Raw genomic sequence first — 15,231 nt, forward strand, 5'->3', positions numbered from 1 at the left:
TAGTTGGGCTCTAACGCATTTCTACCAGAAGTGTATTGCTGAGAACTGTGGGTTTGACAGAGCATTACCCAGAGACAAGTCCCTGGGTGCGGAAACCCTCCTCCCCTTCTGCCTCTGTTTATGCTTTTAGTTCCGTGCCTGGGGAGAAGACAAAGGAGGGTCAGCTCTGACTCACCCGGTGCTGTGAATGTCTTGACCCCAGTGGGCTGCGGGGCCTGAGATGTTTACTTCATTTCCCTTTCATTCCAAACTCAGCTGGGCTCCCAGAGAAGGAAAGGAGCCCACGTGACTCATTGGTCCAGAAATACTGAGCGCTATTGAGTACTGTGCGCTAGGAGGGAAAATGAAGAAACATCTCCAGGGCTTCGGAGCTGCTCAGGGACTCTGAAAACCAGCCTGTTCTGACTGCCTGAAACAACACCAGCCCTGGGAAAGAACACTGTGGCCCTTGGAGAGTGTGGGGTGGGGAGGGGCTGGGATGGGATGGGATGGGAGGTGGCTGGAAAGTGCTCATGGCCTAGGGGCCTCCATGCAGAAATGCATTTGAACATTGAAGGGAGGGCTGACTTTTCTCCACATTTGAATGGTTGGAAGGGCATAGATGAGTGTCCTGAGGCAGGGCCGCAGAAATATGTGTGGAGGCAGCCATGTAGCCCTGGCCCTCCTCCAGTCCCAACCCCAGTAACAAACCTAAAAGCCTCAAACTTGGGAGGACTAGAGTCAAGTCACGGTGTTAGACATTTTGGGAACTGGACTCCTGCCTCCCCCTTGTCAGAGTTCGTTGGCGGAGCTAATTCACAAAGAAATGGAAGGGTAGGGAGCAGCACAGGACAAGGCTGAGGGCTGTAGCTGGCTAGGGCGCCTCTGCACCCCACTGGAGTGAGCTTCTGGCCCAGCCCAAGGCAGAAATAATAACAGCTGCTACCAATTTCAGACCACGTTCCAGGGGCCAGACACCGCTAAATGCCCTAGTTGCATGATCTCATTTAATCTTCACACCACCACCACCACCCACCTTCTCAGGGAGCTATAATTATCTCCACCTAACGATGAGGGGGTAAGTAACTTGTCTTAGTTTACACTGGTAACAAGAGCAGGGCAGGTGCTGATGCGGGCTTGTCTGACTTCAGATTCTGTGTTCCTCTCTTCCCGGTACTGCTTGCCAGAAAAGAAGTTGGAAAGTCTAGGAAGAGAGTGGAGGTGGAACGAGGGTGATGACAGAAGCTGGGGGAAAGAGAAGGGCTGATGGTCTGGGGCTCAACATGGCAAGAGCCCAGGTTTGGTTTCCTGGAGGCGGCATCAGGGACAGTGCTCAGCACACAGTGACAGAGGAATGTCTGTTGAAGAAAGTCTTGTCCAGGGAGGGATGATTGACAGCAGGCCCCGTGAGAGCCGTGCTTCAGAGCTGCATGGAGGGTCTTTGACTGGTCTAGGCACAACAGTCAATAGAGGCACTATACCATGTGAACGATGGTGACAATAAGAGGACCCTCAGGGACATGGCGAGGTCTGTGGTACAATTCAATAGTGATGGACTGGACCATAGTGATGGACTGGACCAAATTAGGTTGTCTTTTATTATTTAGTTACTAGAGGCCTGGTGCACAGATTCATGCACCAGTGGGGTCCCTCAGCCTGGCCTGCACCCTCTCGCAATCCGGGACTTCTCAGGGGATATAGTAGTGCACGAAGTGGCAGGTAGCCAGGGAGGAGCCCAAGCCCAGGCCAGGCACCACGCCGCTCCCGCTCATCCCGGCCCCGCTGTGCCTGCTGCCACCACCACTTGGTAGCACACTGCCGTGGAGGCAGGAGAGGCTCGCCATCTTGTGGTGGCCATCTTTGTGGCAGCCATCTTTGTAGTGGTGATCTTGTGGCAGCCATCTTGTGACAATATCATGTGCAAGGACCACCTAGGCTTTTATTAGTATAGATAGATAAGATTTCTTAATATATTCTGGATATTCTGATGTTCTTAATCAGGTATATGAGTCACAAATATTTTTCCCTATTCTGTGAGTTGTTGTTTCACTTTCTTGATGATATCATTTGCAACACACAAACAAAACAAATTTTTAAAATGTGTTTTTATTGATTTTTTAGAACAAGAGGAAGGGAGCAGGAGAGATAAAGATTGATCTACTGCCTCCTACACATCCCTTATAGATTTACACCTATTTATCTTTTGAGAGTTTTATAGTTTTAGCTCATACATTTAAATCTACTACCTTCTTTGAGTTCCTTTTTTTTAGTATAGTGTAAGGTAGGGTCCAAATTCATTCTTTCACATGTGGATAACTATTTGTCCCAGCAGCATTTGTTGTAAACATTATGCTTTCCCTCATTTAATGCCTTGGCACCCATGTGAAAAATCAATTGACCAGTGTTCCATCTTGTTTGAGAAGCAGGTTACATAATTGGAAAGGACAAGGTACTCCATGAGGCTTGAAGGTGCCATAGGTATCACTTACGTTAGATTTAAAGGAAAACATTCAGATGATTAAATTTTTCAGAGACAAATTAATCAGTGCTAAGAATGGCAGAAGGTTTAGCCCTGGATGGTGTGGCTCAGTTGGTTGGAGTGTTGTCCCATACACCAAAAGGTGGCAGCTTCCATTTCCGGTCAGGGCACATACCCAGGTTTCAGGTCGGATCCCTAGTTGGGGTGTGTGCAGGAGGCAACCAAATGACGTTTCTCTCTTTCTCTCTCTTCTCTCTCTCTCTCTCTTTCTCTCTTCAACTTTTTGATTTTTAAAGAATGGCAGAAGGTTTAGAAGCATAAAATGCAATATAATAAATGTCAAAAGTTTCATTGTTTTGTTTTGGGTTTTTTTAGCAGATATTTAGAGCAAAATCTAAGAAAAAGAAGGAACGATGTTGTAGAGTAGATTTATTAAACACCACTCTTATACTCCTGTATGATGCAACCTCTGTCACATGGGTGGGGTGAGCACTTCCTTCTCACTCTAGATGCTTCTTCCATATGGAGTGTGACCCTCCTGGTCTCATTCTACTTCTCACTTCTCAGGGAGGGGGGGGGGGTATAATTTAATTGTGTTAGTGAATTTATAAAAGAATAAACTGGGTCTTGTCCACATAACTCACTTCTTCACTTTTTCCTCTTGAGTGTGAGCTACCTACAGGGAATTACAAGGCTCCTCTGCTTCATGATGGATCTTAGGTCATGGGGGAAAGAAGGAGAATGGTGGGAGTCTTCATGCAAACTGGCATTCTCTGTGAATGAATGATTTGTGTGTATAATTCCACGAATTATGCAATGCACTTGCCCACAGATATGAGCCATGTCTTATGACTTTGCCTTTATCTGCACCAGAGCTGAGATGGAAAAAACAGGTGTCATGAACTGAGCCACTCAGAGACCCCATCATTTGTTGTATGGGCCAGCAAATTGAGTTTTCAGGCCAAAATAACAGAGGAAGGCTTTTGGTGGGGCCAGGGTGCATGACGTTTGTAGAGGTTCACACTGAGCCAGTGGGTTCTTACCATTGTGTGTTTTTACCAGTTGTCTTTTAACACTGTACCCTGAGCAGAAGCTTATGATGGTTTTGTCCACAGGAGAGTGGCTGTACCCACAGAGTCAAGATTGAATGACGGGCAGCTTCAAATGATGCCCAGGTCATAACTGCCTTAAGCAAAGGTGCTTGGGTCACATGGTTGACCAGGGCACATGCCAGTCTAGCCAGCCCCATGTGGCCATCTTGGCCTCAGCAGAGAAGCAGTAGTCCCCATGCAGGCTGCTGCAATTCACTATGAAGAAGCAGCTTGGACTTGTGTCACAGGCCAGGCTGAGGTGGGGTTAGAACTTCGCAGGCCTTGGTGAGCAGAGCATGTCAGTTCCTTTGAAACTGCTGGGCGGTGCAATTTCTTGTGTGTTATAGACATTAACTGGGTTTTAGCTTCTCATCCTTAATGTCAGCTCAGATTGGCAAGGCCACCTTTTCCCCAAATCCCATTTGGGGTTAGATTTGTTTAAGAGAAAAGCACAGGCCCAAAATGGTATCACTTGTGCTAAATGCCCATGACCTGGTTGCAGTTTCAACCTTAACCAGAAATGTAATCTTAATCAATCTGGAGTTTTCTGGTCAACACCACTGAAGTAATCTGTCAGGCGGGCCCTCTTGATCCCTATAGGCAGACGAGGAAATCTGCATGGTAAAATTCTTGCCTTTTCCTTCCCCTAAAAGACTTTCTGGATTAAAAATAATCCTTTCTTTCTTTCTTTCTTTCTTTTTTTTTTTTTTTTTTTTTTTGCTAATAGCTCCCTTGCCCCACCCTTTTAGTTGCTAGATGGCATGCTTCCCAATTCATTTGAATTGCTTAATAAAGCAAATTGGATCTTCAAATTTACTAGGTTGAATTTTGTTCTTTAATAGGGTCAAAGAGGTGTGTCTGGAAGAACTGACTCTATATTCATGAAACTTACCCTCGGGTACAAGAGAAGGAAATAGTGAGAGTATTAACAGGTGTGTTTCAAGGTATTACAGTTATGTCGGTGGGCATCTGGGTCCTGTGCCTGGGTCCTGAGGGAACAGGGCCAAGAAATGTACGGAATTCACAAGTCAAGAAAATACAGTGTCTTGAGAAGTCGAGATGAAGGCATTGGTGCTTTCTAGGCCACAGGGGCAAAGGTTTAGAAGTCCAGTAGCTCCTGGCCAGAATCAACAGAGGGTGATTTTCCAACTGAAGCAAATGTTCAGAAGGTCCTTGGTCCTAAAACTTCCAAAATAAGGGACAGTAATATCCTCCTGTGTGACCCAGAACTAAAAATGTCTGCTCAGGAGATGGAGCAGAAGCGGTGCTACCAGATGGGGTTCACCCTCAATGCAACACTGAAAGTCCAGGACTTCAGGGCTGGAGGAACAACATTTATGCAAATTTGCAAGCTCTGCAAGAAGGCAAGTGTCTCAATGCCCTTCTCAGAGAGTGCAGGCAGTATGCACAGGTGGACTCTTGCCTAGTTTAGGTAAACAGGGTGCCAAAATCAATGCTCTGTGCCAAAATTAATCTCTTACTAAGAGCTTTCCTTCAGTTGAGGTTAAGTTCATCAGCTGGGGATTCCAAACGACTGATGTCACTGAGAGACAGAATGATGAAGTAGAAGCCAAGATTCCGTTTGTCTTTCCCCCTCCCCTCAGGTAGAATAGTCCTTGGGCAGCACTAAATAATTGGAATTTGAGAACACACTTTGCTTAGGATAACTGCTGGAGGTTGAATGGTTCTGTCAACTGGAGCTGTTAAAGAAAAAATTACTCCTTCCAGCACTTGTTAAAGAAAGGTAAGGCAGACTTTATTCAGGGGAAATATCATAAGGAATATCGGGACCACTGCAATGGGGTTTTGCAGTAGGGGAGAGAGATTGGGTTCAACTCAGAATACAAGGAAAAGCGAGGATATATAGCCAAGAAGCCGATGGGAGTCAGTGTGTAATAGAATAAAATAATCAGTCTTTCTAACTGCATCTTGCTCGAGCCTGCCCAGTTCCCACAACATGCCTAGTTGTGCACATAGATATGCTAATCATTAAAGGAATCTAACCTGTAGCCTAGGAATTATTGAAACAACCTCCCTGCTCAAAAGTACCTCCCCAAGGAGATAAGGAAGGTATGTATAAAAATAATGATTGCTTATCAAAAGATTTACAGGTATCTCATGACTGGGAACATCACAACTAGAATTTGAAGTTTCACCATTCCCCTTGGACCCTTGCTCATGTCCAGATGTCTGTAGTCATCAATCACCTCCTGACCTCAAACCCCTCCCATTCCCCCTTCCCCTGACATAAAAGAAGCCTGAATTCTGTACTTTCTCAAGATGGTCAAGCTTTTACTTGATTACAAGTGGATGGAAAATTACCAAGAGGAAATATCAGGAATAAGGGGAAATTTTGGTTAACTTGTCCTAACAGGAGTCTTGCTGAAGACTGGCCAGAATAATCAAATATCAACTGGGGATGATGGAGGATGAGGAACCTGATTAGAAATCGCAGATGATCAGATATCAAGGATGGGGAATTCTGGCTGAAATGACCTAGCAGGATTCTTGCTAAAATTGAGCTCTTGCCCTGCCTGGTTTGGCTCAGTGGCTAGAGCATCAGACTGCAGACTGAAGGGTCCCGGGTTTGATTCCTGTCAAGGGCACATGCCTAGGTTGTGGGCTTAATCTCCAGTAGGGGGCATGCAGGAGGCAGCTGATCAATGATCCTCTCTCATCTTTGATGTTTCTACCTCTCTTTCCCTCTCCATTCCTTTCTGAAATCAATAAAAAATATATTTTTTAAAAAATTTTTAAATTGAGCTCTTGAAAACATGACCAAGAGCTGGGCTTGGTTGAAAATGGGCTTAGAGGAGCCTGCTTAGAGTTTGGTCCAGGAGAATCGTTGTCAGGGGTATGGGGATCTACAAGGTCTGTACTTGATAAGCTATGTATTCTATTAATTGATCAAGCTCTTTAAAAGGGAGGCAGTTGAAGCTTGACATTGGATTAATAAAACTCCCGAGGCCCTGAAGGAATTCATCATCCATCGAGAGTCCAAGGTACAGCTTCTGAAGGAACCCCAGTTCAACCCAACCATCAGGAAGTTCTCTGGCTGAGTCTCAACACAGTAAGAAATGGAAGAGGATGAATTTCAGTCTTTAATTTCCTTAACTTCAACTCATAAAATCAAGTGAATTTGATTATGGAGATTAGCTTCTTTGAACTTAGACTTGCCAAGGAAATTGACTCTTTGAACTTCAAATTCTCCCTGGGAATTTGATAATGAGGGGCACGTATATTAAAATCTGGGGCATTCCTAAATTGTTGACAATTCCCATTTTATTATGGAATTGTCTTTATACATTTATAATTGGAAGATCTCAGTGAGTCATTCAATCTCAATGAAGAACCTGCTATGCTATGTTGGAAAATGTGGTTCGACATAATTTGGGATGGGAAAGTGAGTCGGTTTTCAATCATGGGTACAGAGAAGTCTTGGTTTTATTTAACTAGTGGACTGTTCGGACCCATTTCAGAGCCTTCTGGGTCATCAGAGGTCCCAGGAAGACACTCAAAGGATACAGCTGGTTCTGGGAAGTGGGCACTGGTGGGGAAGCATTGCTGTTCTGATTCAGTGCTGATCTCCAGCCTGGGGAGGGTGAGCTGGAGGCCATATTCTTGGTTGACTCTTGCCTTAAGGGCTAAACCCCATGGGTTAAACATCCAGGGTTGTTAGAGAGAAATACTTTGTCCCCATTCTAGATATGAAGTGTGGAATTCCTGACTTTTCTCTGTCTCCCCACAGGAGCATTTCTTGGTATATTAACAAGAACATTTGCCCACTGACTCCATCCACATTCTCCAATCTGGGCTTTGTTAGTAATAAGGGTGTTGTGATGAGTTTTTAACTCCATCCACTTTTTTTTTTTTTTTTTTTGTCTTATTGACAATTGGTTGTGAACACAAAGTAGAAAAGAATGGTCCTATTTAAACCCCCAAAAGAACATCATCTTCAAGTTGTATAGCAGTTGACAAGGCTTATTTTAAATACTTATACACACACCTGTGTGTACTATATAAAATACTAGAGGCCCAGTGCACAAAATTTGTGCACTCGGCGGGAGGGGGTCCCTCAGCCCAGCCTGCGCCCTCTCACAGTCCAGGAGTCCTCAGGGGATGTCCGACTGACAGCTTAGGCCTGTTCCCCTGGTGGCCTGCCTGCTTCCTGGTGGTCAGTGTGCGTCATAGCGACCATTAATTCCACAGTTTGGTCAATTTGCATATTAGCCTTTTATTATATAGGATAATTTTATAAATATTATAAATAAAATATTTATATATTTTATAATATTTCCCATATATTATAAAAATAATTTCATAAAATATATATTGGTACATATATGAAATATATAAATGTAAGATGTATATTAAATATATATATATACATACAATATGCACATACACACAGTTTTATTTACAATTATAAATCTCTATATAATGCACATCTATTTTTTTTATAATGCACATCTATTTTGACCTTTACCTTGCTTAGTAATATTTGTAAAAATGTCCCTGGTTCTCAGACTGAAAGCAGTGATTCTCCAACTTGAGTGTGCATTAAAACCACCTGTTAAAACACAGATTGGTGGTCTCTGGTCCCAAAGTTTCTGATCCAGTAGGTGGGGGCGGTGCCCGAGGATTTGCATTTCTAATAAATTTCCAAACTTTGAAAATGACAAGAAAACAATAGGAGTAGATTGATGCCATGACACAATTATCCTTGAATAATAATTTAATATCATATTTAAAGGACCTGTCTTCCCTTATTGATCTTAATTATGCTGTTATGTCTATCCTATATAATAAAAGGCTAATATGCAATCGACCAAATGGCAGAACGACCTGTCACTATGATGCGCACTGACCACCAGGGGCAAGACACTCAATGCAGGAGCTTAGGGGGAGCGCTGCTCAGCCAGAAGCCGGGCTCACAGCTGGCAAGCACAGCAGCAGTGGTGGGAGCTTCTCCCGCCTCCGTGGCAGCTCTAAGGATGTCTGACTGCCAGGCCTAAGCCGTCAGTCAGACATTCCCCAAGGGCTCCAGGACTGCAAAAGGGCACAGGCCGGGCTGAGGGACCTCCCCCCCCCCCACCGAGTGCACAAATTTTGTGCACCAGGCCTCTAGTAGATATATAAGCTCAGAAGTTATGAAGGCCAGCCACTAGTTGGCCACCTTCATTCTTCGCTCACTAGCAATTGGAGGAGTAATTGCATTTATTCCATGTTGAAGTAGGCAGTAGCTAATGAACTTGATCAGATACTACTTTGAATGGCAGCTTTCAAGTTCTGCAGAAACTATGACACTCTCCCAAACAAAAAGTATTGGAATGGCTGACCGTATGTCTCCACCCTCAGAGAACCAGCCCCGAGTCTCCTTTCCCTGATGTCCTTTAAAGGCTGGATGTAGTAACAAGAAGAGAAATTGAATAACCAGAAGTTTGAACACTATCTTCTTCGATGCATAAGACATTCCTTTGCTTTCAGCACATCTGTGAAGAGGAAAAGTGAAACTGCTTATTTTGAGAGGGAAGGTATCAGGTCTGAAACGGAAACACAACCGGATAAAACCCAGAAAACAAAAACATATATTAAGAGAGAATGAAATCCCAGAATAGGTAAGGAGATAATGGTGAAGCACCCAGACACTTTCAGAGTTTAAGAGGCTCTGCTCTGGGGCTGCACATCCACATCTCTTTTGAGAGATCCCTTGTGTGTAGGGATGCCACACCGGCCTGCCCATCACTGATGAGTTTGAGGACAGAGCTTGACTCAAATAGCCAGGGCTATAAGGGTTCTTGATTCTTGAGAGGGATGGCTCGCTTAAATCAGATCAAAAGCAGCTGACAGAACAGTGTAGAAATGGAAACACAGAAAAAGCAACAGGAAACCAAGAATAAAAAATAAAAAAAATAAGAAACAGGCAGAAGGAGGAAGGGAAAAAAATAGACAGAGGAGCAGAAAGGAGAGGTGGAGGAAGGAGACTGCTGAAGTGTCAGGCGGGTCCCCAGGCTGGTTCCCCTTGGGCAGCTGCTGCGGTTACCTCTTCTCCACCCTCTGAGAGCCCTCACTGGGGGTCTGCAGAAGCTTTCCTTGTCCTTTCAATAAGCTCCCATAAACTGAGATAACATGAGTGTGTTTCCAGTTCCTGCAAACGTATCTTTGTAATAGAGAGACGAGAATATAACCTTGGGCCCAAACCAAACAGATGAGATGTAATGCGAGTAAATTGCGAGTTGCTTCGTTTCAATTTTAAAAATTAATCAGGTCTGTCTGGACAGTAGATTGTAAAGATCTGAGGGGAGCTTAATCTATTAAAAATCCAGCATCTATGGGGGAAAAAAAAAAAAAAAAGCAAACTCAGTGTTAGCTTGCCTTACCAGAATTTCAGTGTGGAGAATGAGAGAGAGGGAGGTGCGGGGAGGGACAGGGAGGGAGAATGTCCTTAACTAGACAGCATGCGGGCACATAGCAGCAAGAATGGTTAGCGGCAGCCCTGACTGGTGTGGCTCAGTGGGTTGAGCGTCCTCCTGTGCACTGAAAGGTTGCTGGTCAAGGCACATATCCAAGTTGCAGGTTCAACCCCTGGTCAGGGTGCCTATGGGAGGCAACCAATGGATGTTTCTTTCTCAGGTCGATGTTTCCCTCTCCCTCTCCCTTCCTCTCTCTAAAATCAATAAAAACATTTTTTTTTTAAAGAATGGTCAATGCCAGCACAGTTTAGGTGGCTTCCCAACATAGATCCTAGACGTCCTGTACCTCCTATACAGCACCTCGCCTCCCATAGCATTGCATTCACCACATCTTATTTTATTTGCTCAGTGACCATATTCCATGCCAGACTGTAAGCTTCGTGAACACAAGGACATATCCGTCTTGTTCTTGCTCTGTTCCTAGCACCTGGCACAGTGATGAGTATGGTTGGTTCTCTTGAAATATTTATTGAATAAATGAGAAAATCACATCATATGAATAATGGCGAAGTAAAATGGCAACATTAAATTTGGAAAGAAAGAAACCCAAGTGGACTGGATTGTGGTTTTTTGAGTATGTGCAAGATTTTCCAGTGGAAGAAGGAGAAAGCTTGCTTGGGTTGCTCATGAAGCAGGTGTGGTAGGCACATGAGGCCCTGGCTGGTACTCATGGCCCTGAGCTCACTCCCCAACCCACAGGAGTCTCGTCACTTAGACCTGAGCCATTATTTCATCCTTTCTAAGTTCTGTTCAGGATTCAACATTTAGTGGCCTATTAAATGATGGCCAGACATTAGGGAGAGAGCGGTGGGGGGTTTTCTTTCACCAAACTCCCCAACATTTACAGACGTCAAACATAGAATGGTTTGTCTCATAAAATAGTGGGTTCTCTGTTAATATAAATCTCCAAGCAGAGTTGGACAGCCATCTGCTAAGTGTGTTGTTGTGAGGATTCTAGGGTTGGGTGAGGTTGGACAAGGATGGCGGTTAGCTCCATCAGTTCTATGGAATTTAGAATTTTGTGGAAATTCTAACTGCAGGGTGAGTGTTTCAGCTTGGACATGACGAATGTGAATCAAAGAAAGAAGTGGCTTCTGCCTTAATCTGTTAAGTATGTGACTTAATCTTCCTGAGCCTCAGCTTTCTCAGCTGCTAAGTGGGATAATAATACCTGTCCTTCCTCCATTAAAAGGTTGGCCAAGATCAAATGAGACGATATTTGGATTTCAAAAGTGTAAAGTGTTCTACGTATATTGCTCCGGGGGGAGAAATGGAAATTCTGAAGAACCACATCTTCTGAAGTCCAGGCCAAGACGCTGTCAGGCTAAAACAAGTGTTTTTCCTCAGTTCCCTCTGGACATCTTAGAGAAATGTTGAACCTCTCCCTCTCTGTCTCTGCCTGGTGATAATGGGGCTGTTAACTTGTTCTTTTTAGTTGTAGTGATTTCACTTGGTACATAAATGTCAAGTTCCACCTGACTCGAAGTTAACATATAATGTCTCTTCCCTTTCCTCATGAGTACAATTCTGTTAAATTATCCCTTATGCTCACATTGATTTTTTTTTCAGTTTTAAGTCTTAAAATAGCATATTCTGCCCAACTGCTTTCCTGCTTTCAAGGCAATGAGAATGGCGCCTGGCATTGTGGGAGTTTCATGCAAATCATAGTGAGGCTGGCTGTGCTTCAAGACAGCGAGAGCACCGCCAAATAGGCGTTTATCAAGGACAGCCTGACAGTCGCCGGGATCTAAATTACCTTACATCACAGCCTTTCATTCCCAACCCCCTGTCACCCACGTGCAAGCCAAATGGAACCACGAGATGGGTTTTATTATCCCCATTTTACTGAGAGGAAAAACTAAGATGCAAAACAATCAAGTGCCTTTACATAGGTCACTTGGTCCCACCAGTGCTGGACCTGAGCTTACAAAGTTGGCTTCCTACTAGCACGTTACTCTTGCTACTAAATCTTCACACATCGTCAGATGCTGCTGCCTTTTCCATGGGGTGATTCTACTCCAATCCACTCATGATCATGGTGTGCCGATCTTACTAAGAAAGGCTCTGACCTTGATCATGACACCTTCTCAGACAATCCAAAAAAGGCCCAGGCAAGGGAAGGGGTCTCAGGCCCGGGTGCATGTGGCTGAGTTGGTTGGAGCGTAGTCTTGTACAACAAAAGATGATGGGTTTGATTCCTGGTCAGAGCACATACCCAAGTTGTACAGCAACCAACTGATCTCTCTCTCTCTCTCTCTCTCTCTCTCAAAATCAATTTAAAATTTTTTTTAATTAAGGGTCCTCAGAACTAGAGGAAGTAACTAGGAGAGCAAGCTTATGTCTGCTGTGAATTCCAGTGGTCAGCCCTGAAAGCTTATCAGAATAATAGGGAACAAGCTTAATGTCTGGCAGAGTAAAAGGGGTGCACCTGCCACAGGTATACATTGACTTGCAATTTAAAAGAACTTCCACATTGTCTCCTGATCTGGTCACAAATTTGGTGACAACCCAGGGAGGTATGTATGACAGATGGGGGGGGGGGGGAGCTCGGGTGGCTCTCTCTCCACTTTATAGAAAATCAGCTGAGATTAAATGACACCCATGGTCATGTAGCTGGTAAATGTCAGAGCTCCCCATCAACTCTGGCTTTTGAACAATACTAGCAGATTTTGCCTTGCCCTAGAAGAAGCTCAAGCATTGACTCTCATTTACAGTGATAGACTTAGGAAGTTTCTTTTCAGTCTCCCAGAAACAATACCAGAGAGGTAAACACTGCAAAAGGCTGACCCTACACTGGCATCAACAGCAGGCTTGCTCACACGTTTCCCCTTCAAGGTGATAGATAGAGGCTGTTTTCCTTGCGTCTGGCTTCTCCACGAGGACCCCAGTGACAGAAGCTGGGAGTGTTTGCTATCAACCTTTAGACCAGCTAGAGACTTCCCATGCCCAGAGGGAGAGGGGCTTTCCCAGAAAACACTCTTGCACAAGAGCCCTCTCTTTTTTGTCCCTCCCTCCCCAGCCTACACCTCAGGGAAGAGTTCCTCACCTGTCACCAACACCCCTTCCTAACCCGCCCAGCAGCCTGCAGCCCACACTCCTGCTCTCTGAGCAAGCAGCCTCTCCCTCCACACAGGTCAGGGCCAGGGCCGGCGGGGAAAGGCAGGGATCGCCCCAGGGAAGTGCAGATCTACAGGGGAGCCTCAGAAGCTCTTCTAAAAGGCTTCCAGGTGGTCCCAGAAAGCCCCCTCCCCCCTCCCAGCACTGGGCTCAGCCCTGCAGCACAGGGAACTTCACCGCTGCAAGTTGAAACAGGACTCCCCGCCTCCCCTCTCAGCAGCCGGGCTTTAAATAGGATTAATGAGAGAACATGCTAAACACTGCTCTGAGAGGTTCCAGAACAGGCAGCCCAGACTTCCTCTCAAGCTGCCATTTTGGACCGGCTCCCCACTGACTGCCCTTGACTTTGAGCTAGCTCCTCCGCACTCAGCATTCCCGCTCTGCTGGGAACCTAACCTTGGGATCTCAAGGACAAGATGCAGCCCCGCTGACCTCCCCAGCACCTCCTCAGCCCACAGCTTGTGCCAGAAAGCTCATTCATTTAGCTTATCTTCTTTGATAAAATTCAAACACTTTCCCCCTAGGGAAGCGGGTGGGAGGTGGAGCTGGGAAGGAAGCAGCATGAAGCTGTGTGTCACACACACCTTGGTGTGAAGAGCCCTATTTGTTGGCAATACCAGCAGCCCCAAGAACTGTGGTAAATGTCATTTAATCTGCTCCATGTGCGTTCCTGTATCCCTGCCTGGGGAATTACACTGTCAATGTCACTAAAACTGAGGCTATGAGGGCAAGAGAATTGGCCAAGGTCATGCAGCTACTAAGAACAGTCGAATTCAAACCCAGATCTCACCTCCAGTCTAGACTCAAAATGCTGTTCCCTTCCCCTTGCACCTTGCTGAGTCTGCTTCAGGCCAAATCAGGCGGCTGATTCCGCTGGGGAGATTTAGGGTAGAAAAGGCTCTGGGTCTGTACTGGGGGAGGCAGTTGGTGAGGAACAACAACGGCAGGGGGTTCCTGGCTGGCGGGTGCTGTGCTACACACATCACCAGTATCAAACCCTCCCAGCCACACAGGCATGTGGGCACTGGTACCAGAAACCTCAGGCTAACGGATGCTGTTTCCCACTTTGCCTCGATTGTACTCAAGGCAAAAGGGAAAATCCCTCCCAAGTTTACCTACAGCCTCTTCTGGATGAAATGCTCTCCTGAGGGCACTGCAGCAGTCCTGAGCTGCTCCCAGACACCTGCCAGCTAAAGAGTCAGAAAATGCTAGAAGTGACTGTGGAGATAACCTGAGGCAGCCGCCGGCACTTGCCTCCCCTCTGTCCCTTTCCCTCCACCTCCTCTATTTTTGCCAGTGATAAGATTGAGGCCTTCTCATGGAGACCACATTCAGTCTGGAAATAAAGCAAAGTATGCGGCCGACACCTAGAGAATTTGATATACAAAGTAAAGGGAGTGAGGTTAATCCCAGAAGACGTGTGGGGAGAATGGCCGTACTAGCTGAGAGGTTCAGGGTCCTGGAGGATTCAATTAGAAAGCCAGGCGGGCCAGCAGGAGCCCAAGCCCAGGACGATCCTTTGTCCCAGACTCTCCTTTCTCTGATCCCACCAATTCCTAGGGGACAGCATAGGCCTTTCCATTTAGGACTTCCTGAGAAATGACTGAGTCAATGTGTAAATTAAATTTCAACACACAGGATGTAAAAGCCTCTGCTGTTTGTTTCTCCCCCCTGGGAGGAGGAAACGAGCGAGCCAACATTCCCCATGGGGTAACTAAATGATTTCCCTGGAGTCCTGGTCTCATGTGTTCTATTTGCTTAAATGAGTTTAGGGCTACAGCAAATGTAAGCTTGACAGGACCCATTTGCCAAAGGCCTCCCTCAGAACTGACAAAGGTCATGCCAACTTCTTTGTCTGCATGCTATTCCTCAGCCCTGGGGAGAAATTAGCCCAAAGTCAATTAGCCCATTAGTCACCCCCCATGTGCTCAGCAGCAGGCTGGGTGTTATTAGGGATATAGAAAAACAAGAGGTGGTCCCTGCCTTCATTTATCATTAAATATTTGTTGAGTGTCCATCGTATCCTGGGCATTGAGCTGAGCACTTAAAAATCCAGTAGGAAAATGAGATTCATTCACCTGAAACAACAGAA

At 45.5% G+C, this 15,231-nt stretch overlaps 1 long non-coding RNA gene across 2 annotated transcripts; it reads left to right on the forward strand.

Moving 5' to 3' along the window:
* The first annotated feature begins 5,141 nt into the window (after positions 1-5,141).
* On the forward strand, positions 5,142-11,501 carry LOC114228024 (uncharacterized). Of its 2 annotated transcripts, none has more exons than XR_008556217.1 (2): positions 5,142-5,293; positions 11,215-11,501. It is a non-coding gene; the product is annotated as an uncharacterized LOC114228024 (long non-coding RNA). The 2 variants fall into 2 exon arrangements; XR_008556218.1 differs by lacking the exon at positions 5,142-5,293 and adding an exon at positions 11,064-11,133.
* Positions 11,502-15,231: the final 3,730 nt, after the last annotated feature.

Source organism: Eptesicus fuscus, chromosome 6, assembly GCF_027574615.1.
Source record: "Eptesicus fuscus isolate TK198812 chromosome 6, DD_ASM_mEF_20220401, whole genome shotgun sequence".
NCBI lineage: Eukaryota > Metazoa > Chordata > Mammalia > Chiroptera > Vespertilionidae > Eptesicus > Eptesicus fuscus.